This window comes from Diabrotica undecimpunctata, chromosome 4 (assembly GCF_040954645.1).
Source record: "Diabrotica undecimpunctata isolate CICGRU chromosome 4, icDiaUnde3, whole genome shotgun sequence".
NCBI classification, from domain to species: domain Eukaryota; kingdom Metazoa; phylum Arthropoda; class Insecta; order Coleoptera; family Chrysomelidae; genus Diabrotica; species Diabrotica undecimpunctata.
In genome coordinates, this window is record NC_092806.1 from 7063548 (window position 1) to 7086778 (window position 23231).

General features: G+C 35.5%; 1 protein-coding gene across 1 annotated transcript in view; it reads right to left on the bottom strand.

Annotated features, from left to right (window-relative positions):
- Positions 1-15954, bottom strand: part of LOC140439090 (uncharacterized) — a 116965-nt gene extending 101011 nt beyond the window's left edge. Inside the window, exon 1 of the mRNA XM_072528767.1 lies at positions 15628-15954. The gene's annotated coding sequence lies outside the window, so the exon portion shown is untranslated. The remainder of the gene's footprint in view (positions 1-15627) is intronic.
- Between the last annotated feature and the right edge of the window lie 7277 nt (positions 15955-23231).

Below are 23231 nucleotides of genomic sequence, written 5' to 3' on the forward strand. Positions count from 1 at the left end.
TTTCTATAATTTTATATACTGCAATTCATTTCAACAAACTGTTACCGAAATTAATAAATTATTGTCATTAATTCTCTCATTACCACCAACTTCTGCCTCAAATGAACGAGATTTCTCTTGTCTCGAAAAAATCAAAACGTATTGTCGAAACACCATGAACAAAACAAGAGAGAGACAGCATATTTGGAGCACATACTTAGAAATAAAAGTCCGAGTTGTTGCAGCTGATTATGAAGGGTAAAATCGAAGGAAATAGGGAGGGAAAGGGGAAAAAAAAGTAGACGGCAAATATCCTGGCTGATAAACATTCGCGACTAGACCGGGCTAAACACACAGACGCTCTTAAGAAAAGCAGAAGATAGAGAGAAGATAGAGAGTTATAGCCAACCTTCATTAGTGGAGACGGCACTAGAAGAAGAAGATGATACTCTGATCAAAAGATATCGAATTTTTACCGTCGAATTGAGACAAATTTTATTTAAAATTGACTCTGTATCTTCGAAAATCTGTTCTTTTATTTCTTTTTATTTGTCATTAGTCGGGACATGTGCATTGATCAAACTGTAATTGAAGAATTTCCCTTTTACACTTAAATAGAATATTCTTTAACTGTATTATATTTAAAGTCAATTATAAGGCTTTTTGTTCTTTGATTTACAATAAATCCTACTCCATTTATGCGTTGACTTTCATTGCAGCTATAATATATGGAATGAGTTCTCTTGTGAATAGTGCCGGATAGTACATCGCATTTCCTGCAGTGTGAAAACATTTATTTTGTACGTGTTCGCTACAGGGTTCGGATATTTTATTTTCCTAATCTCAATTCCATTTTTCGTCCTCTCCCACCGTCTCTTTCTCAGTCTTACTTATCTTATCGAAACTTATCTTATAGAATATTTGGAATCGACCAGAAAAAAACTTTTCAGAGAATTTCAACAAATTAAAGTGACTGATACAATGAAGGAAAGAGCAAGGACGAAGTTCGCGGAGATAAAGTACCATCCTAGTCACACATGGCGAGAGATCATGAGGTACGACGCTTTCCACAGATGGAAATACAAGAGACCCAAACAACAAATAGTAGAATAAAACCAAACGTACTAGAGAGAAAATCAATAAATACACCAGAGAAAAAACAAAACACCAGAGAGAAAACACTACAAAAAGCAACAAAAACAACGCACCAAGAAGATAGTTCGTAGCTCAAAAAACTCGTGGACAATCACAACGTACAGCGTGGACCCAGTTAATTTTAAGTTGATAATTATTATACTAAAATGTACTAATTCTGATTTTATGTTTCAGGCATCCTACAAAAAAAAATCAAAAAAACACAAAAGACGGCTTCGGAAACCAAAAAATCAAAAAACTACTAACAAAAATCGGCGCAAGCCACAGAAAAAAAAATTAACAAAAACCATTAAAAACCCGGTCACGTAGGGCCCAACCCCTTGAGCACTAAGTCGCCGAACTGAGCCTAACTCAGAGCAGAGACTTCTGGCCCAAGTAAGCAATTTTGGTTCGCGGATAAGCCACAGTAAGATAACAGGATTATAGCGACAATGCGCTGTCTCGAGTTTTGAATTCGGTTAGGAAACCATATTGGAGTTCTATTACTCAGGACGCCCACATAAAGAGCATTTGGCTGATAGTTGTCCCCCTATCGCGCATCACAGTGTTATAGGGGGGAAAGGGATGGTCTGGAGCATTGGAGCGCGGTGGAGTGACTCTTGTTTTTACTCGAGTTAATATACCTCGCTCCAATGAATTGTTGCACCCGAACGTAATTCTTAGGGGTGAACATGTCTCACAGGCTGGGTTTAATATAATTGCTTGCTTGCTTGCTTAGAAAAAAAATTCAAATTTTGACCAAAAAAGCAAAAAACAAGTCGGAAAATTGGAAAAATACCTACATACTTTTAGAATTTATTAGATAATAAATAAATTTTTCTACAACTATAAATATTCACGGACAGTAAGCGATAAGAAATCGTCAAATTCAAAAATATGAAGGTATGTTTATCAAATAGTAACCGATTGTTTTGCGAGAATGCCCAGATTATTCAAGCTTTATCTAGTACCTGACGCAACATCACCTCTATTTACGACAAATAGTAATTAAGATATGCTCCGACGAGGCCATACATGAATTTTAACAATTTCATCACCGAATAGCAATTTAACATTAGTTTGCATTTGTAAATTTGGGACTAATGAGGCGAGTGAATTACAATATCGCTACAACTACTTGGACTTTCTCGAAGTTGTTATACGGCCATTAGAAGGCAAAATGGTCTTGAAATGGCAAAATACATGAAAATCGTGGCGTGCAGAGGTGTTGTAACTTTTCAACTGCTTTCACTAGATTACATTTTGCTTCTTCAAATGGTCAAAAAAGAAGCTTGAGTGTTATATGACAAAAAATATATAGCAACTGTAATGTTCCTATTATTATGCAATGTAATAAATATTTATTTATTTCCTTGTGGTTTTCTACAAGAATCTCTCAAGAATAGTATTAGACCAGGGTGGATCTCTTTTGAAGTGCATGTGAAAGCTGACAATCGGATTTTTGCAGAAGAAGTTGTATATTACTTCAGTAATAGTAATTGATGTATCCCCCCTCACAAATAGGTAGGGAACATTAATTAAAAAGGAAGGAGGGGAAGGAAGAAATTGTCCTCCAAAAAGAGGGTTATCCTATGGACCAGCAATCCGTACATGGAAAAAGAAAGACGCTACGAATCGAATACTATTGCCTCGGATAGACATGGAACACGGATTAGACCCAAGCTACGAAATAAGGACATTCTCTTAGACACATGGAACGTGTTAAGCTGGTTCAGGCCCGGAATTGCAAGACATGCCATACCAAACAGCTTCAAAAATATAAGATGGACGTAACAGCGATTCAGGAAATGAGATGGACAGGATCGGGAAGCCTACAAATGAAAAATTCCCTGGTTTTTTGGTCAGGAGAGGAAAAAAGGCCCGAATTTGGATGTCTGACATAATTGATTTCAAACCAATCAACAAGCGCATGTGTTCTCTAAGACTCAAAGGAAAATAGTTTAACCTAACCCTCTTCTCAATCCACGCACCAACGGAAGAAGCAAATGAAGACAAGGAGGAATTTTATGAAATTTTTGAACAACAGTACACAACTGCACCCAGATCCGACGTCGAAATCATACTGGGAGACTTCAATGCCAAACTAGGTAAATAGGACCATCTTAGAGCGATGATCGGCACGCATAGCTTACGTGATAACACAAATGATAACGAATCAAACTGGCAGAATTCTCTGTAGCCAACAATATGGCAGTAAAAACTACACAATTCCAAAGAAAAGATATACATAAAGTAACCTGGGTGTCAAATGACCGAATCACACGAAACCAGATAGACCATGTGCTGATCGATGGAAGACATTCTAACAATATCATCAGCGCACACAGTCTGAGAGGAGCAGAAAGTGACTCTCACCACTTCTTGGTCAGAACAAAAATAAGAACAAGGCTAAAGACGAGACAGCCAAAGCAACGCCAACAAGGAAACAGATAGCACATTTCAAGGCTCGATTTACCTGATAATGAACGCCAATATCAGGCACTGATCCAAAACAAATTGCAGACACTGGAAATAGAAGAAACATCAACGCCAGAATAGACCATAGACCAGAAAAGTACCGCAGCGGAAACTATAGGAAAAGAAAGCAATAACAAGAAGAAAAACCAGTGGTTTGACCAGGAGTGCAAAGCTTGCATCAGAAAGCAATCAAGAGGCTACAGTTACTAACACGCCCTACAGATGAGAACAGGGAAGACTACATCAGAGTAAGGACTCAAACGACGAGAAGACTTTTAAGAAGAAAAAAGAAACAGTACCTAGAAGCGCGAATACAGCAACTGGAGGAGGAACATAGAACCGGTCAGTCTAGACAGTTTTATAAGGACCTAAAAACAATGAAGGGCAACACGACCAACAGCCCAAGATTTATAAAAGACCATGCAGGATAATCGCTCACAGACGACGAGGAGATAAGCCGAATCATTATTGGCAGCACCACGTCGGAATTTCTCATTGACACCGGTCTTAGACAAGGAGATCCTCTCGCCCTCTGCTATTTAATTTTGCATTGGAACATGCGGTAAGGAAAGCTCAACCACAACTGTCAAACGGATTTGCCGCCCAAGGATCAAAAATACTATTGGCGTTTGCGGATGACGTGGACGCAATTGCACAATCCACCAGAGATGCAAAAGAAGTTTAAACCCTATTCGAAAACGGAGCCAAGGAAGTTAGTCTGAAGGTCAACGAGGACAGGACCAAGTACATGGTGGTTACGAAGAACCCAAGACCAACTTTCTTTACTAACTCAGTAGACGGGATCGGTAAATATACATCAAAGCTTGAATTCAAATAATCAATTAAATCAGTAAATATACATTCTGGTTGAGGTCTTGCTGGAAAAACAGGTAGGTGTTTACGAATTAGGCAAACAGTTTCTAAAATATATAAAGAGGAAAGAATTAAAATCCCGTGATTTTTAAAGTAGCTTCTGCAATGTGTTATTCTAATGAGGCCAAAAAGATACCGTATTGCTCTTTTTTCTCATTTAAAAATAACATCATATTAAGCAGCTGTACTAGAACCCCAAAAAGGAGAGCCATATCGAAAATGAGACTCGAACAAAGAAAAATATGTTATTTTGGAAGATGCTAAATTGATCTCCTTCAAAACAGATCTTATTGCATAGCAGGCTTACTTAACAAATCGATATGAAGGGACCATTTAAGGTTGCTGTCTATAAAAATGCCAAGAAATTTTACAGAATCAACGATACTGATCTGGCTATTATTAAGAAGCAAGGGTTGAAGAGCTCCTTTAAAGGATAATGCTACTGTCTTATTCACGTTAAAAGAGCGTAAATTAGTTCATTAATTAGTTAAAAAAGTTCGAATAGCTTTGATGATTGCCGACCTCCGCCGCGGAGATGGCACTTGAAGAAGAAGAAATTAGAGTCGGACCAGGTTTTTATTTTAAGTAGATCAGAAGTTATAATTGCATGAAGAGTTGCAATATTAGAGTTCCTCCAGGTAATACTTGTATCATCAGCAGAAAGAAAGAAATGAAATAGGAGGTATTGTTTAAGACGGAATCTTTGCTGTTAATACTTTTTTTGACTTAGAAGATATTGCTGGGAGATGCGCAATGAAATTTTAGAGAGAATACAGCAAATAACTCATTTTCGTGCATAAGTGTAGATAGGAGGTATTTTTACATCACCGAGGATATCTGCATTTTTTTCTAATTCTCCGGGAAGAACAGAGTTAAACCAAGCAATGCACAAAAAAATTGAAAAACCATCGAAAATATATCGAAAACCATATCAATAGAAAAAGTCCGTAGGTATTTTTTTGATGCATAGCTATAAATTATTTTATGTATAGCAACTTACTTTTTTCTAGGTTAATCGACAATGTCACTCGACTCATAATGCCTTTTATGTCCCATTCGTTTATGGATATAAAAGAAACAACTGCTAAATTTAGATCAATTCTCTCAATTACTGTTTATGTCCAGCCACAAATGTCTCCATTGTAGTTCTAAGTAACAACACGAACATTTCAAAACACTCTTTTGTATTTACAGATTTTTTAAGTTGAATACCGTGACAATCTTCCTCCAGGCAAAAAATTTATTGTTTTCAAGTCTAAACTGGTATTGCTTGTACTTAATATATATCTGGAATTTTCAGCATTGATTATAATCAAGGAAACTGGCTTAAATTTACATAATTATTACCACATGTCTATAAACTTTATAAAACGTATCAAAAAATAATAAATTTATCGATGAAATCAGTGAATAAATTATCAGTGATTTCGAATAGACATTAGGAAAAAGACAATGATGATCTTCAGCATTAATAGCAATAATCACCTAAATAAATGCACAAGATATGTTATAGTACATATGAAAATGATTGATAGCACAAATTTTATTGCACCTGAGATAAAACCCAATATAACATCATAAAGCAGTTACGGAAATTATCTAAAAGAAAATATTTTGTATACAAAAAACATAGGTAAGTCCATGCAGCGAAAGGAAAGGATAAAAATAAAAATTAATTTATTATTGGACATTTAATATCCAGGCAATATTGACGTTAGTCATAATTGTGGCAGTAGCTAGAAGAAGGGCCTATCTGCTAAAAGTGTATTTTGAGAAATAAGCATTCAAAAATTTAACATCCATGTGTAAGGCGAACAAGAATTGTCGATCCATTGATAAAATAGTAGAGAACACCTTTATAAGATATGTCCCTTTTTTCTTTTCAAATGAGGAGTATTAAAACAAGTTTACATATGCCCTTCTTAAGTACTGAAACAAGTCTCTTACGTCTTTTATTTTAGACTGTTTAATAGAAACCCGAGGCAAAGGTAAGGTAATTTATAATAATTACAAAAGCCCAACAGCGCCAAGAAAACATAACAATACATGGAGAACAAATTAAAAAAGTTGAAAAATATAAATATCTGGGTACAATAATTAACCAAAATAATGTGTACACAGATGAGATTAAGGCAAGAATAGGACAGGCAAGAATTTCTTTTAACAAACTGAAAAAAGGACTCTGCAGCAGGGACATTTCAATTTCTTAAAGATAAGACTTCTGAGATGCTACGTGTTCTCCGTATTATTTTATGGGTTGGAGGCTTGGACATTAAAGAAAGATGTTTCGGACAGATTAGAAGCCTTCGAGTTATGGGCCTACAGAAGGATATTAAGAATAAGTTGGGTGGATAGAGTCACGAATGTCGAGGTGTTGAGAAGAATGGAAAAAGATAAAGAGGTTTTAAATACAATTAAAGTCAGAAAACTGCAATATCTGGGAGATGTCATGAGGGGCAAGCGTTATAACTTGTTGCAAATAATAATGCAAGGGAGACTACAGGATAGAAGGAGTCGCGGAAGAAGACGCATCTCCTGGTTAAACAATCTGAGCGCTTGATTTAACTAAACTTCTGCTGACCTCTTTAAAGCAGCGGTACACAAGTGCGAATTGCCACTTTCTTAGAGGAGATGCCACATAAAGAAGAAGATACATTTCAAAGTAGGTTTTAGAAGCAGTCAGTGTCCCACAACGTTTATACTTCAGCACGCGATACTGTTAAACTCACAATCTTTATTCACAGACTTCTCCAAGAAATAAGAATATAGAGGGGTCATGAAATGAGAAATGAGAAGAAGTTTGTCTGTACTGTACGATTTTTTCTAGGTAGACTTTGGGTTCCTCACATCTTGAACTCTTTTTAGGGCCTGCCTTATAACCCCAAAATTTCTGTCGCACTGACAAGAAGTGTCTACGAGCATAATAAATATGTGTCACTTGGACTCTGTATAGTTTTGATATCCAAGAACAAAACCGTAACAAAGTCTGATTTTTATTTTGTCCTCCAGCTGTCTGATAAAAGAACAAGATGCTTATGAGAATAATCTGCTAATTTATTGTGAATTAAGTCAAAGATGAATAAAGCAATACTACTTGCTCCCTTTTTACATTGAGATTCTATGAAGGAGTATGGGCCCAATTTCAGGCTATCTAAATCTCTTGGAAACGCCCCAACTATCTTCCAGGCAGAAATACATGCTATAGACATAAGTGCCCAAGAATGTCTCAACCGAGACACCCGTAGGGCAAAAGTCTTTATTTTATCAGACAGCCAAGCCGCCTTAAAGGCTCTAAATTCATTTACATGTGAGTCAAAGTTGGTTTGGGACTGTAAACAATCTCTCAAGAAGCTGGCGGAACGCAACAATGTAACTGTGATGTGAGTGCCAGGTCACAAGGGAATTGCAGGAAATGAGGAAGCTGACAGCCTCGCAAAAGAAAGAGCTAATACCCCATTCCAGGGTCCGGAACCCTTCTGTGGACTATTAAAAAGCCACATCAGAGAGGAACTTCGTACCTGGGAACTCAATCAACTAAGATCATATTGGTCTAACACACCAGGACAAAGGCAAGCAAAAAGGCTCATAAAAGTGTCGCCTATTGCAACAAACCGCCTTCTAGAAATGAGTAAAAAAGATATCAAAATGGTCACTGGCCTTCTCACAGGTTACTGCCCTCTGAGATCTCATCTCAAGGAGATGGGCAAATCAGATAGTGAGAACTGTCGTTTCTGTCACAATGAAAAAGAAACGGCAGAACATATACTATGCAACTGCGTAGCACTGTTCCGCAAAAGACTAAAATTCCTAGGAGAGGTCAGTCTGGCGTCCTCTGACATAGGAAACAAGTCACCTAGGAAGCTAATCAACTTCATCAAAAGTATTGGCATTCTAGAGTTTAACTAGATTAAGGTATGCACAAAAGATCTCTATAGGTCGAAGTGCGGTGAGGCCGCATGGCCTTAACGACCTCACATAATCTAATCTAATCTATGAAGGAATATACATATGATGATCCATCATTATGCACGTGTATATTGAATACGTACATCCATAAAAGTCTTATATAGAACTGTTTTGTTATGCTGAGCTTTAGCAACCGTCGATTTTGTGCTTAATCAAATTCCAGGACAAGAATGCCACTATCAACTGTTGCCTTTCTCAAGTAATCAACACGGCATTCATCATTCTGGTTCTTTTCTAGTTTGATTTCACACTCACGATAATAATCACATATGTCAGTCTTCGGTTTTTTGAACGTAAAATTAGTTTCTCTGAAAAACTTGAAATAGGTCTTGTATTTTATGGTAAGATTATTTCCAGTAGTGTCTTTAAGCAAGTTTTAAAACTGTTCAAAAATGTTCTTAATCGTTAGGTCTGCGTTGTCGAAGTACCTACAATCTGTTTGTTTTTCCAGGTGTGTAACGACTTGGTTTATGTGGAATAGATTTTAAATCTTCTAAAGCAATAGAAAAAACATCTGAAATTTTTCTTTAGTTTCCGTGTTTTCCACGTTTTTCATCAAGTGGAGATTCCTCAACAATCTTTCTGTAATATTCTTACACACTTCACTCCTACTTGATATACTTAAGTAAACAAAAAAGGAACGGAACACGGGCACATCACAACCAGAAGTTTTAAGCTTGTATTTCCAGTGATACTGTCTAATAATTTTGGGATTTTATATCTCTCTATACTGTCTCTATACTATCTTTCTGGAGGTTCCCCTAATGCCATACAACCTGCTAGAAGAGTGTCTTGTTCTCTTTGAACCATTATCATAAAAAGAGTCAAGTAAACGGCTTTTGATCTTGTGAAGTTATTTTTGCAAAACATTTTTCTACACAACACTTACAGACAACAGAAAATACCTTTTTTCTCGTAACTGTCGTTCTCCTGTCAACTCTTCTAGACACACAAATCTTTCTCAGCTGTGCCAACACTTCACTAAAAAAGTGTTGTACCTTTCTTCTTCTTCTTCGCCCTTAAGTAATCCAACTTTGGACATGAGCCTCCCCCAAATCAATCCAGTTGTTTCTATTTTGCGCCACTTGCTTCCAGTTGTGTCCTCCGATCCTCTTAATGTCATCAGCCCAGCCTACTAACGTAAAAAACCGTAGTATCGTAGAAAAAAATTGGTAGACTGACAGAAAATAACATAAAGAGTTCAATTCTGTGTTCTCCAGAAGAAAGGCCCATAGGCTTATAGGCCTTATTCTAGTCACCGCCTCAATTATTTTGAATAAAATCTTAAAAGTACTTTTGAATAATTTTAATTTTGTCATATTTCCGACAATAAAAGTTAACTCTGCTTTCTTCGTGGTATGCATCAGTAAATTCTTGAAAATAAAATTTCCATCCTTCAGTTTCTCATAGCAAATTATACCTAATAACTATATGCAAACGTTGAACATCGTCATTATAAAACCAGTTTGAAATGTAGAGTGTTTTTAAATTAACCGTCTGTACTCCTAATAAAGAAAATTTCTGCATTAGGTAGAAATCAACAATTAAATCATAATTGATTTTGTTTTACAGCACCGGCTTAAACGTGGGAGCAAATCCATTAGTTTCAACTTAAATAAAACTCATTAATGCTAGAAAATATGGAGTACAAAGTATCTTTAAAATTCATTCATTATGAATGAATCCATAGCTAGAATTCTCTATAAAAAGTTATAAATCAAACCTGAAAAACTAATAGCATACACAATAAGGAATTTTCTTTGTAATAAGATTTTTTTTCTTCACCGAGAACCATTTTAACTGTCTTTGTTCCTCTTCCGTTTATGCTTCATTTTTTTTTGTCTTATGCTACCATTTCCTAAGCTTTTAAGTTTTCCCAAATCTTCTGATATATTTTCATATATCTTACCATTTGACTTTTGTCTGTTATTTTCACACCGGTTTCTTTTGGTCGCCATTGTTTTCTATTTATTGCACGTTACTTTTCGCCTCATTCCCTTTTTTCTCTGGAAGCCGTCTCTTCAACACTGTGTAGTACAACCAATTAGCTTACAGTTTATCCTCGAAATAACTATTATAGAAGTCCTCGGGATCTGCTCTTTATATCTCTCCGCCAACACCTGATAGATGTTTTATTTGGAACTGGAATCCAGAGCTATTGTATTATAATGACATCGAATCTTCTCATGGTAATAGAAAGTTATTCTATACAACAAATTCTGTCTTAGCCCCAAATAGCATTGCTTCTTCTTCTTCCTCTTTATAAGCAATTCTGCTTGTTCATTGGTGGATTAATACCTCTATGGAAGGTTGTCACTCCATCTTTTGCGCAATCGTCCGATACTTCTTCTGCCGATTGGTCTTCTTCACACGGGTTTTCTTCATTCTGCTTATGTGGTTATTCCATACTTTTTTTCTATTTTGTGTCCTATCATTTGTACACTGTACGTTACATTTTCTTCATATGTATTCACTTCTCAGCGTATTTCCTGTAATTCTAATCAGTACTCTCATCTCTGCCGTTTCCAGTAGTCTTTGCGTTGTGGTTGTGTTAGGTCTTGGTTCTGAGGCATATGTCATTATTGGTCTTTCACTGTCTTTATCAATTCTTGACTTCATCTCAGTGTTAATGTGTCTGTTTCGCCATATAGTATTATTAAGGCATCCTGCCAGTCTATTTGCTTTTTGTACTTGATCTCTCACTTCTTTATCCAGGTCTCCATAGCTTCTTCTTCGTCTTCTTTTTATGTAGACATGACTCTGTCTGTTTTTCAATGTGCCTCCAGTAAGTTGTCGTTCCATCGGTTTCATGATCTTCCTACTGATCGTCTTCCCATTGGGGAACCGTCCCTTGCCGTCTTTACTGCTCTATTTGTGGTCATTCGGCTTATATGATCGTTTTATTCTACTCTTCTATTTCTTACCCAGTTCTTGATGTTCTCCAACTTACATCTCATATATCTGTACTTCTAGCTCCAGTAGCTAGACAGTGTAATTATGTTAAATATGTGGACCAGTCAGTCTTTGCGGACTATCTTCATCTTGGGCTATCAATATTGCGTCGTCTGCGTAAAAGATTATTTTTATTTCTTTGTTTTCTCTTTTGTATTCTCTTCCTTTGTTAACGCTTTTGATGATTTCATCCATGATCAAATTGAAGAACATGAGGCTTAATAGATCCCCGTTTGTTTTATTCCGCTGCCTATTTCTATAGGTTCTGTAAGTTGTCCATCTATTCTGACTTCCATTTTGTTGTTTTGGTAAATTTTGTCGATAGTTTTTATAATATTTAGGGGAGCTTCTCTATTATACAGAAGATGGATTACATCTTTGAGTCTTACTCTTGTCAAACGCTTTCTTTAGGTCAATCAGACCCAGAAATGCTGGTCTATTATATTCTAGTGATTTCTCAGTAATTTGCTTTATAACGAATATTTTATCTATACATGATATTTCACTACGAAAAACCTGTTGTTCATCTGCTAAACTTATCCTCTGATTTATTAGCACTTGTAAAATTTTAGTTGTAAGTTTTAGCGTAGTATTTAAATACCTCTGTTTCACCTCAGAACCTCAGGTTCTCAAGTATTTTCCGAACTTTATATTAAGTTCTTTATTTGTCGTAATATCTGGTGTTTCCGGTTCTAGCGTCGTTTGTTCTTCCACTGCATAGAGCTTTTTTAGGTAGTCAATCCACGTATCCTTTTCTATGTGTTTTGGTTCTATTAGTTCCTTTACCTCCATTCTTTATAGCATTCCAAATAGCATTTGATACATGAAATACGTATAGAAGAATGGTACATTTATATACACATGTTTATATACACCTTGTATATATGTCTATGTATTTGTTTATATACCTCTAGAGGTCCTGCAACTTCTTGCTGCATTCCACATTTTTTCCTTCCCTTCTTAGTATCTGGCCAATCTATTGCACGATTCCTCATACATATGTTCCACATTTTGTTTCCATGATACTCTGGGTTTCCTCTTCGTCATCCGATCGGTGATGTTCATAGCTTTTTTGACCATGTAGTATTTAATATTCATATCACGTGTTCGCGGTTCGCAGTTGTTTGAAAAGATTATAATCTATGTATAATAAATACCTCGAAACGAAGAGTCTATACTGGCGCTGTATTACTTTTTTCGCTAGAGTAAAATGCTCGGGCGACGTCACGGAACTAGCGCCACAAGATGGCATCGTGACGGAGAGCGTCACAAAATAGCTGTTCTTCAAATCGATTCAAAAAACTTTATCACTTATTAGAGAATTTTTAATTTATACAGCGTTTTAGCAAGAGCAAGAATAAGATTCGCAGAATAAGTTTATAGAGTCTGCATTTGTCTAAAAAACACAAAATTTGAAGGAAAGAAGTGTCCTGAAATTATGCTGTTTAAAAAACACGCCACACGACAGCAAATGATTAAGCTGAGGCTTTAGCTGGGGAAGCAGTACATAATGGAGTCTTTTGCAATATTTATATAGTAAGGGATATACACGACCAAAAAAATGCAACAGCTGGAAGGATAAATATTTTGAAGCGACGATTCTATAATGGCGTTTTATTACTTAATATCTGTCAATAAAAGATTCGATTTGCAACGATTGTCAAAATTTAAAAGTCATAAATGTCGTCCAATGATTAACAATATTGAATAATCTGTTAAAATTTTTATGACAATTCTCGTTTTAAAATAATTTCATATACTTACTTAAATACAATTATTTTTATTTTATTTTCTTATTTAGTTGATAAAATAATTAAACTTACTATCAAATGATATTTAATTCTATCTTATTACTAATTTAATATTTCGTCTGAATTTGACAGGTCTGTCAGCAGTAAACAACGTATACTTTGTTAATACGTTACCAGGTGGCGTTAGGAGCAAAGATAATAATTTACTAAATTATTTTAATATAATATAACTTGTTTAAAATATAAGTAATAAATATATAATAAAATTGCTTTATTGTATAAATTGACTACATAACCATCAGTAAGCACTAAATAAATGCAGTGAAATCTGTAAAAACTTTTCCTGGTGCGGATGTTCCATCTGACCAGTATGTTGTCAGCACAAACCAATAACATCTTTATTAGAGACGGCATACTGTTTATTACTGATTTGGATAAAATAGACAGACGGAAAGAGTACATTGAGGAACGGTTTACTGATGAAAGGTCCGATCTTGAAATTAAAAAAGTAGTTACAGTGCTCGGCATAACTATGGACGAAATTGAGCGAGTAACAAGATTAACAAAGATCAGAAAAGCGACGAGACCGGATGAAATACCGAGTGAAATAAGAAATATCTTCAAAAGTACTCTTCAAATGTTGCACTCAAGGATGTACCAAAAAATAAAACAACTTGGTGACACGCAGTTTGGGTTCAGCAATAACCTTGGAACCAGAGAAGTACTATTTGGTGTTGAAGTTATGTTATAATATAGAGAAACGCAGAGATGTCGGCCATCCAGTTTATATGTGTTTTGATGACTTTAAGAAGGCCTTTGATTGAGTAAAGATACTTAAATAATAACCATTCTTCAGATGGTAGGTATTGATGATAAAGACCTACGTATCATTAAAAATCTTTACTGGCATCCACTTGCAAACATCAGGATTGCCCAGAACAATTCTGAAGATCTTCAAATGTGAAGAAAAGTAAGACAGGGTTGCATTTGTCCCCACCAATATTTAACATCTATTCTGTTATTAATAAAGCATTGGATAGTGTTCAATGTGGTATCAAAATTAATGGCATCAATAATGATAATTTGAGGTACGCGGATAACACGGTGTTGAATCCTTTGAAATCTGGCTGTATCGGAGAATTCTACGAATCAGCTGGGTAGATAGAGATTTTGGCCATGTTATGCGTCAGCCAAAGATATATAATATGCTTTATTTATAGACGGACGAAGAGGGCCAGGTAGAAGAAGAACGTCATGCCTTAGAAACCTGAGGGAAGAGGGAATGGTTTAACAGATCCTCTGCATCCTTTTTTGAGCTGCTGTCGACAAAATTAGTATAGCCAAATTAATAGCCAACGCATAATAACCGAGCAGACCACAGGAAGAAGATAATCATGTGTACATATCATAAAAATTGTTTTGTTGCAATCCTGTCCACTGTTGAATAGACACGATTTGTTTTTCATCTGTTTTCTTCGTTCCTGCATAGAGATTTTACATTCTGTCGCCCAAAAATTAGTTTCCAGAGCATACTTCCTTTCCATGGTTATTAATAGTGTTCCAAGCTTCTGCTACTCCTGCTCCTTCAATTTACCTCTCTTTCTCTTTACATAAAAAAATTAAACTCCTTTGAGATGTGGTGGGTGCTACAGGAGAATCCACAGAATATCGTGGACTGAAAAATAACCAATATAGAGGTGTTACAAAGAATGAAGAAAGAATGTGAAGTCATAAAAACTGTTAAAATTAGAAAGATTCAATATCTGGGTCATATAATGAGGGGCGAGAAGTGCGTATTACTTAGACTAATTATGCAAGGGAAGATACAAGGGAAGAGAAACCCAGGACGACGCAAAATATCCTGGCTAAGAAATTTGAGAGAGTGGTTCGGTTGCAGCTTATTAGAATTATTCAGAAGCGTGGCCAATAAAATTAAAATAACGATGATGATTTCCAACCACCGATAGGAGAAGGAACCTGAAGAAGAAGAAGAAGGTATTTGAATGGCCAGATGAGAATTAAAAATGTTTTTTAGCAAGTAAGTTTATCTATTTCTTTATTATTCCGTATAATTTATTAAGTTCTTGTCGATCAGTTGTTAGTTCCCCAGTTCTTGTTTTATTTGCATCTTTGACTTGTCGTAAAGAAAGCTTGAAATTGCCTCTAAATATCTAAAACTGTTACTTCCTTGTAAAAAAATTAAAACTTCAAACGAAAAAAATATTTTTAATCTGTCAAATCAATTTTTGTTTAATATTTATCAAAATTTATAATCAACACAATTTTGTTTATTTGTATATCGACTTATAGATAAATAAAATCAATATTGCAACCCAGCAACGTATTATTTGGCTCGTTCATGGTACATTAGAAACATAACCTTTGTTATTTTATTAAAGAATCAAAGGTCTCCTTCAAATACATTAAGTAAATCAGAATTCAGAGATAATTATTTTAATTTTATTAAGAATCACGACTATCAACAAAAACTTACCATGTTCAAAACCCGTTAAGGACAAGGTATCTAACGATGAATTTGAAACTTGAAGGCAATCAGCAAAAATACAGTATATGAATAGTAGTTTCACAGCTGAAAATTCCACAACAGATATAAAAGAAAACCGAACTGAAACAACAAATATTGCACATAGACAAGTTCAACACACTGGACGAGGATGTAAAACGTCAAAATATTCACAAAACGGTGTCAACTCGATGCACGAGAGAAGGTAACGTGGTTCTACCTGCGAACCAATCAACTCAACAACTGATTTCCTCCGGTACCTATGAGTCAGGTTTTGTGATACTGCAGAGCCGCTCGAGTATCAAGTAGTAGTGGAATTGTTTTGTTTTCACTGGCGTTGCCTAGAGACGTCATTCACCGTGGAGATGTGTGCTGTTAGGTAAAGCGGCCAGACACGGATCTAACAAAACGCTTGACTGATAATGATAATAACTTAAAAGTTTTAAGAAAGAAAATACGCACATCAAAATAATATAGCGGACACCTATATTAATATCTTTAAATTAATGTTAGCTGCAAATACAAAAATTTATTTTTTTAATCTTTTTTGTTGTTTTGTCGATTATTGCACCAACTTGGACGGTAATGCTGGTAAGAATGGCTATAAAAATATGGCTTTAAAATTGAAAAACATATATTCAAAAATTATGTTAATGCATGTAAATAACTTTTAAATGTACTTCTATCTACTCTAAATCACTCAATGCATTGCGTCCGTTAAAACAACTATGTTAGTATATTCCCACAGGAAACATCGAATCGTATTCACGCATTTTAAATATCATTAATAGGTCCGATCGGAACTGGCCGACCCAGCTCACATAAGATCCCCGTACAATAAGCGTTTGAAGTTAAGCAGCTTGCCGGACAACGATTTATATTGTAGTGTTTATGCTTGCTGTTTAGGCACCAGACGATCGGGCCTACGTCGACCATCTTTGTAACTTGTAACGTAATTATCGAATTGTAATATAAATTATCTTTTAAATTATGATAAAAAAATATGTAACATAATCTATAATTGTAACATATTTTTAAACAAACAACAAAATTGCAAACAAGTGCACGGTTGCCCAAATATATTAAAAAAAAATCGTAAAATTCGAAAAAAAAAGATTCCCACTCTCACACACAAACAAAATGTATTACACACACTGGCGGCTACAGAATTTTTTTTTGGGAAGGTCATGGATCTTGAGGGTGATTACTTTTCTCTGATGCAAGGTCACTCTTAGTCTTACCACCAATAGGATAAGTGGGTTTCCAAATATTTTTAAGGGGGGGGTCATGACCCCGTGACCCCTCCCTTTCTGATTACACATAGCTTTATGTAATTTGCTGGCTTGGCCTACCCAAAATTTTACCACACCAGCCGCCACTGGTTAGAAGTGAGTGGGTCTCGACTTTGTTCAGATGAGTCCCGATTTGGATTTGTACCAGATACAAGACGGACAAGAATTTGGAAACGATCTCGTAATGCTGAACGATTGGCCACCGTGTAGGAAGTTTATAGAGAGAGCAAGACGGTAGTATAATGATAAGGGGTGGCATCACTCTTGGTAGAAGAACCAATCTCGTTTTTCTGGATCGGTTTCTAAATGCAACAGACTACCGCGATATTATTCTTGAAACTACTGTTGTACCCATTGCACAACAAGCTGGTCCTAAATTTTCTGTTCCGCATATTGCCAGGGTCGTGCGAACATTCCTCGAAGATAATGAAATTGAGGTTTTAGCATGGCCTGCACAATCGCCAGATTTAAACCCAATTCAGCTTGTATGGGACATATTTAACAGACGTATTTTACAACAAAATATTGCGTTTAATACAAGACAGCAATTATTTGAGGGCCTTTCATGGAATGAAACAGAATTCCGCAGCAAGACATTGACCATCTGATCATGAGTTTGCTTTACAGATATAGGACAGTAACCAACAATCGTGAAGGTCACACACTATACCAACTTAACCTAAAGACTGCTTTGTTGGGAGTTAAAAGGCACCAAATTAGTTTTTTATTTTTTGTTATCATTTTTTGACTTTTGGAGTTCTCTATGAACTTTCTTAGGCGCTATTGCGATAATTCAAAGAAAAAATGTTTATTTTATAGTCGGGATACGTTTATAATTTTTTATTAAAAATATTTGAAATCAATTATTTGAAATCCTTCTGTAATATCGCATTTTGTTTTTGTCCCCTAGATTATTTTGATATGTGTAGAAAGACCTTCTACTCGTTGGACTGACGATCTCAAGAAAATGTCAAGAAATTGGATGAAAAGTGCCCAAGATAGAGCACACTGGACAAAAATGAGGGAAGCCTATGTCCAGCAGGATGCAAAGGGCTGGGTGATGATGATAATGATGATGATGCCACTGAGCAATTTGACATTTTTATCGATTCGAAGTGAATGCATTCAATATTATAAGTATCAAGGAGTTCAATAAATAATGAACAACTAACCCTTGGTGGACAGCAAATATCTGGGAGCTTACATCAACACAGAATTATATCAGACCAGAAGATCAGGGTACGAATAGAAATGACAAAAATCTGAATACTGCGCTGAGACTGAGGTTTGTTGAATGTTACGTCTGGTCCCAACTATTGTACGGGGTAGAAAGATGGACGTTAAAAGTGCAAATAGTTAAGAAGCTTGAAGCCTTTGAACTTTGGATATACCGGAGAATGTTGAGAATTCAATGGACTGCCAGGGTCACCAATGAGGAAGTGATGAGAAGGATGGGTCGAGACAAAAAATTGTTGAGAACAATAAAAGTACGCAAGACTGCATACCTTGGACCCATACTGAGGAATGATAAATATAGTCTTCTGCAGGTCATCATGCAGGGTAGAGTCAATGGCAAAAAGGGAATAGGTAGAAAGAGGAAGTCATGGCTGCGAAATATTCAAGACTGGACAAACATGACTGTAGACGAATTATTCCACGTTGCAAAAGACAGAGAAACTTTTAGAAATGTGGTCGCTAACCTCCGTTAATGGGGACGGCATAGGAAGAAAAGAATCGATTCGAACAAAAATTCGATTTCTTACCGTCTAAACGGGCTGTCTACACGTGACAGGTGCTCGTGAGATGCGAAACCGCAAGAAAATATAGGAAAGTTGCCGAATGCAATCGGATAATTGTTGGAGGCAAAGTGCGACGGTGGCTGGCGGAGTAGTAAGGAATCCAAACCACCTATTCTATAGAGCGTTTCACGTTAAGAAAATAACATTGCGGAGATAGGGCCATGTATTTCTTATGGACGATAGAAGCGCAGTGATGCCATGATGAACACAAGCACGATTCAGGGTTGTATAATTTGTATTTTCGTTTTCACAGACATGAATTAAATTAATGTTTTTAACGTAATTGACCAAAAGTGCCCATTCGAAACAAGAGATGAAAAGTAGGGAAATTATTTTAATTAAATAAATAGTATTTACAAAAGATAATTTTATTTTATCTTATTTTAATTATAGTAACGACAGTTTATTTGTTTTTCGGTAAGAATATCATATATCATGAATCATAGAAATCAGTAGAAAATATTGCTTAGTTAAATCATGCACTTTGCCAACTATTAAAGTTTTAAAAGCAAATAAACGGACCGCTTGGAATGCATATATTTAATTACTAATTGCAACTTAAAATAATAAGGTGTGCGTATGTCAGCGATTTTATGTCGTTCTCTGAGACTACATAATGATAATAAAGCTTTGTGGTTCTTCAGTTGTTATTCTTTACAGTTAAATGTTAATTGAAAATGGAAATTTTAAAAATATATCGACAATCTAGTAAACCACATGCTTGAGAGTTTTGGCAACACTGATCTCCATAAGCCTAATGTTATTTTCTTAACGTGGAACGCTGTATAGTGTAATAGTTGTCTGTCCTTGGGGAATTTGAACCCCCAAAACCCTCCCCTGGCTCCGCCCGTGATCGAAATTATGTCAAAAGTACATGAAATGCAGTTCAAATTGTTTACACACCCACAATATTCTTCAGACCATGTCCTCATCCGTTACTAGTTATTTTCAGACACAAAATAATGCTTATGACAAAAAGTTATTACGAAAATGTAAGCTTATTTTGTGTTCTTAGAAGGAGACTCGGTAGATAAATAGAATTTTTCCTAAACATTATTTACCATCAGTAAAACTGAGAATTTATTGCGTCAAGGGAAACATACAATGGGAAATAACCGTGTGTGGTTAACTTTAGGTACATTTTGGAACTTATATCTTATCTCCAATGAACTATGCTTATCTAAATTCCTAAAGTGGACAGGATAGCCGGAAATCCCTGATTTGAGTTAAGCGTAGTCGCGTGGTGTGGTGCATTCTTATTAATTTTCTCATGATTAAACTAACAAGGTAAATGCCCGAGCAAGAATAAATATAATCAAATTAAAATTCTGCAGGCATATTTGTCGAAGTAAAAGTGTTCAAATATGTGGTGTGTATGTGTTTTCTGTGGCCAGTCTCTATGAAAAATAGTTTTAGTCATATTTTTAGAACTAAAATCCACAGTTTCAACGGATTAGATATAAATTGCTTGAGCAGAAGGTATAGTAATTAAAAAGACTTTATTATTCTCTTTGTCTTTATCACCATGCGGGGTTGGCTTTCCTAATTACACTTTCCCATAAGTTTCTATCTTTGGTTATACCAATATCAATACCCTCTATCGACATGTCCTGCTTAAGCGTCTTTTCCTAGGTCTTCTTTGGTTTTCCTCTCATACTCTTACCAGGAACTTACAAATTAGCAACTTTTTATATTGGGATTGGGTTAACGTCTCGAGGGGAACATGCAATTGGTGTTACCTTTAGACTTCCAATAATATTCTTATTATTGATTGTATTTTTTTCTTCATCCATCTAAGCATCATCATTTTTGACACGTGCATTCATTGTTCCTCTTTCTTTATAGCTAGCCTTACGGCAGTTTTATAGAATTTTCATATAACACACCACTCGCTTCCTTTCACTTCATACAACCACCTTTAACTCGACTGCGCACGCTTCCATCTATTTCCGCGTTGCTCTGCAATGCCTATCCTAGATACTTTATGGCATTGCAGAGGATTTCCTTACACCCAGAATTATTAGTCCATCTATTTGCAACTGCCAGCTCATTACAAATGTAAATCTTCAAATAGAAAATAGAGGTTAAGCGTTTCCGTAGAGGCGTAGCTACCGCCGTATCTTATTCTTGTAGTGCCTATCCATTTCGGATGTTGGCGACCGTCATTTCAATCTGTATTTTGCAAACTGCTGCTCTGAAAAGATTTGTGGTTGTTGTGTTGAACCATGTACGTAGATTTTTCTGCCAGGAAATCCTTCGCCTTCATGGTCCTCGTTTTCCTTCTATCTACCGCCGTATTAGCCATGTCGAAACAAAAATTCAATTTAAAAAAGTTTAGAAAATTCCACAATTTCATTATTAGGTCGTATAGTCAATATTCTAAAGGTTTTACAACAGCAATAAAATTGTTGGACGCTTTGCTGAGGCGCTTGAGGGCGCTGGAGTGCTGGAGGGAATTTTAACCCACCCATGTTAATCTTCCCAAGAAAGAATATGAATTTACAGCTCATGAAAAGTACTCCTCCTGGATCGATATCAGCCGTTCATCCTAGTGGTTGGGTGCAGTCTAATTTATTTACACAGTGGTTTAAACACTTCATAGATACCGCTAAACCCTCTAAAGAGTTTCCTGTACTTCTTCTATTGGATGGACACTACAGCCATACTCGCAATTTAGATGTGATCAATCTGGCAAGGGAGAATAACATAGTTATAATTTAATTACCTCCACATTCAACACACAAACTGCAACCGTAGGACAAAACTTTCATGGAAACGCTCAAGGCATACTTTAGCGAAGAAATCAGGCAATGGTTACGTCATAATAACCGCGCCCTCTCTCAGTACTATATTGGAGAACTTTTTGGCAAAGCATACCTTAAATGCCAAACTGGAGAAATTGCTGTAAATGGATTCCGCGCCACTGGAATTTATCCATTGAATACGACTGTGTTCTCAGATGCAGATTTTATTGCAGCAGAAATTGAGAGTAACAACCACAGCCATGTAGAGCCGCAAGCTATTGAACCTGCTATCCTACCAAAAACACCAGAAGCCAGCAACATTAGTGAACCAGGTACTTTTGATTTCGTTTGTAAGTCCGCAAACTATTGAACCTGATATCCTACCAAAAACACCAGAAGCAAGCAACATTTTTTTGCTGGAATCCCTTCAGGATGTGCCCAATATTGATAATATCGATATGCGCCAGTCGCAAACCCTGTGCTAAATTTTTTATGTAACAAAATCTGAAAACAATTGAAAATTTCTTATTTTTTTGCCCCTATTCTCGTTTATAATTCGGTAAATATTGATCCTAGAGAAAAAATTATAGGAAGGTAAAAGTTTCGATATTCAACTTTACACAATATTTCGTTAGCTAAAAATTTAAAATTTAATGTTTATTGTTGAAAAAATAGCAATAATTGGAAAAAAAAGTACAAAAAAATGAAGTTATCCTTTAAATGTTTTCGACTTTCTAAACTTGACTTACAAGCTCCATATTCCGCCCAGACAAACCTTTTAATATGTTTAAAACGTGTGCTAAATTTTGTTAAGATCGGTGGGATAGGTTTTGCATAATAATTTTGCAACCCAGCCTACTGGAAAAAAATCGCAAATTTTCAAATTTATAATGAGCCCTAAATAAGGCCCTCAGATAGTTGCAATTTTTTTTAAAAATAAAGGAAGACTCAAACTTTCAAACGTTTTTTGTAAAATTCAAATCGGATCACTAGGAGAGCCTAGAAATTTTTTTAAAGTTTTAAACATTTTTTATATATATTAGGCTTATAAACAAATTGAATAACTTTACGAGCTTTAAACATATCAATTTCAAAATGTATTCACTTAAAGAACATTAAAAGGCGCTTCTTTAAAAAAAAGATACATTCGTCTTATTGGTTGCTGAGATATTAAATGTCAAAGTTGGCATACATTTGCCCTGTAACCATAAGTGATAGAGGGCTAGTTTTTAAACAAGTACCCTCGTCTTGTCAAGTACTTTTTATATGAAAAGTTTTACGTAAGTGAATCGGCCAGTTCAAAATCATAGCGCGCGCTAAAAATTGTATTATCTCGGCTTCTTGTTAACCAATTTTGCTCTTTTTTTTTGAATCGATGTCTCGGACGACAAGGATTTCAAATATCATATTTTTAAATACCATTTTTAATTGCAAATTGGGAAATTTGCAATAAACAATTGTATGTTGAACAAGTAATTGCATTTTTTCTTCATGCATTTTTTTTGAGCTTGCAATTTATACATTGTTGTTACTTTTAGTAAACAAATATGTATTTATAAATTGTTAATAAATAATTTAAAATGTTAAAACAAAGGCGAACGAAAAAAAAATTTTTTTTTCATAAATAAACTTTATTTTGACTCAATCTTCAATAATTTTTTTTAAAGTCTTTTTCTTTTTTTGGAAGAACAAGAATCTTCAGGTCTTATTTCTTCCTCAAAACTTTCATTTTCCATTTC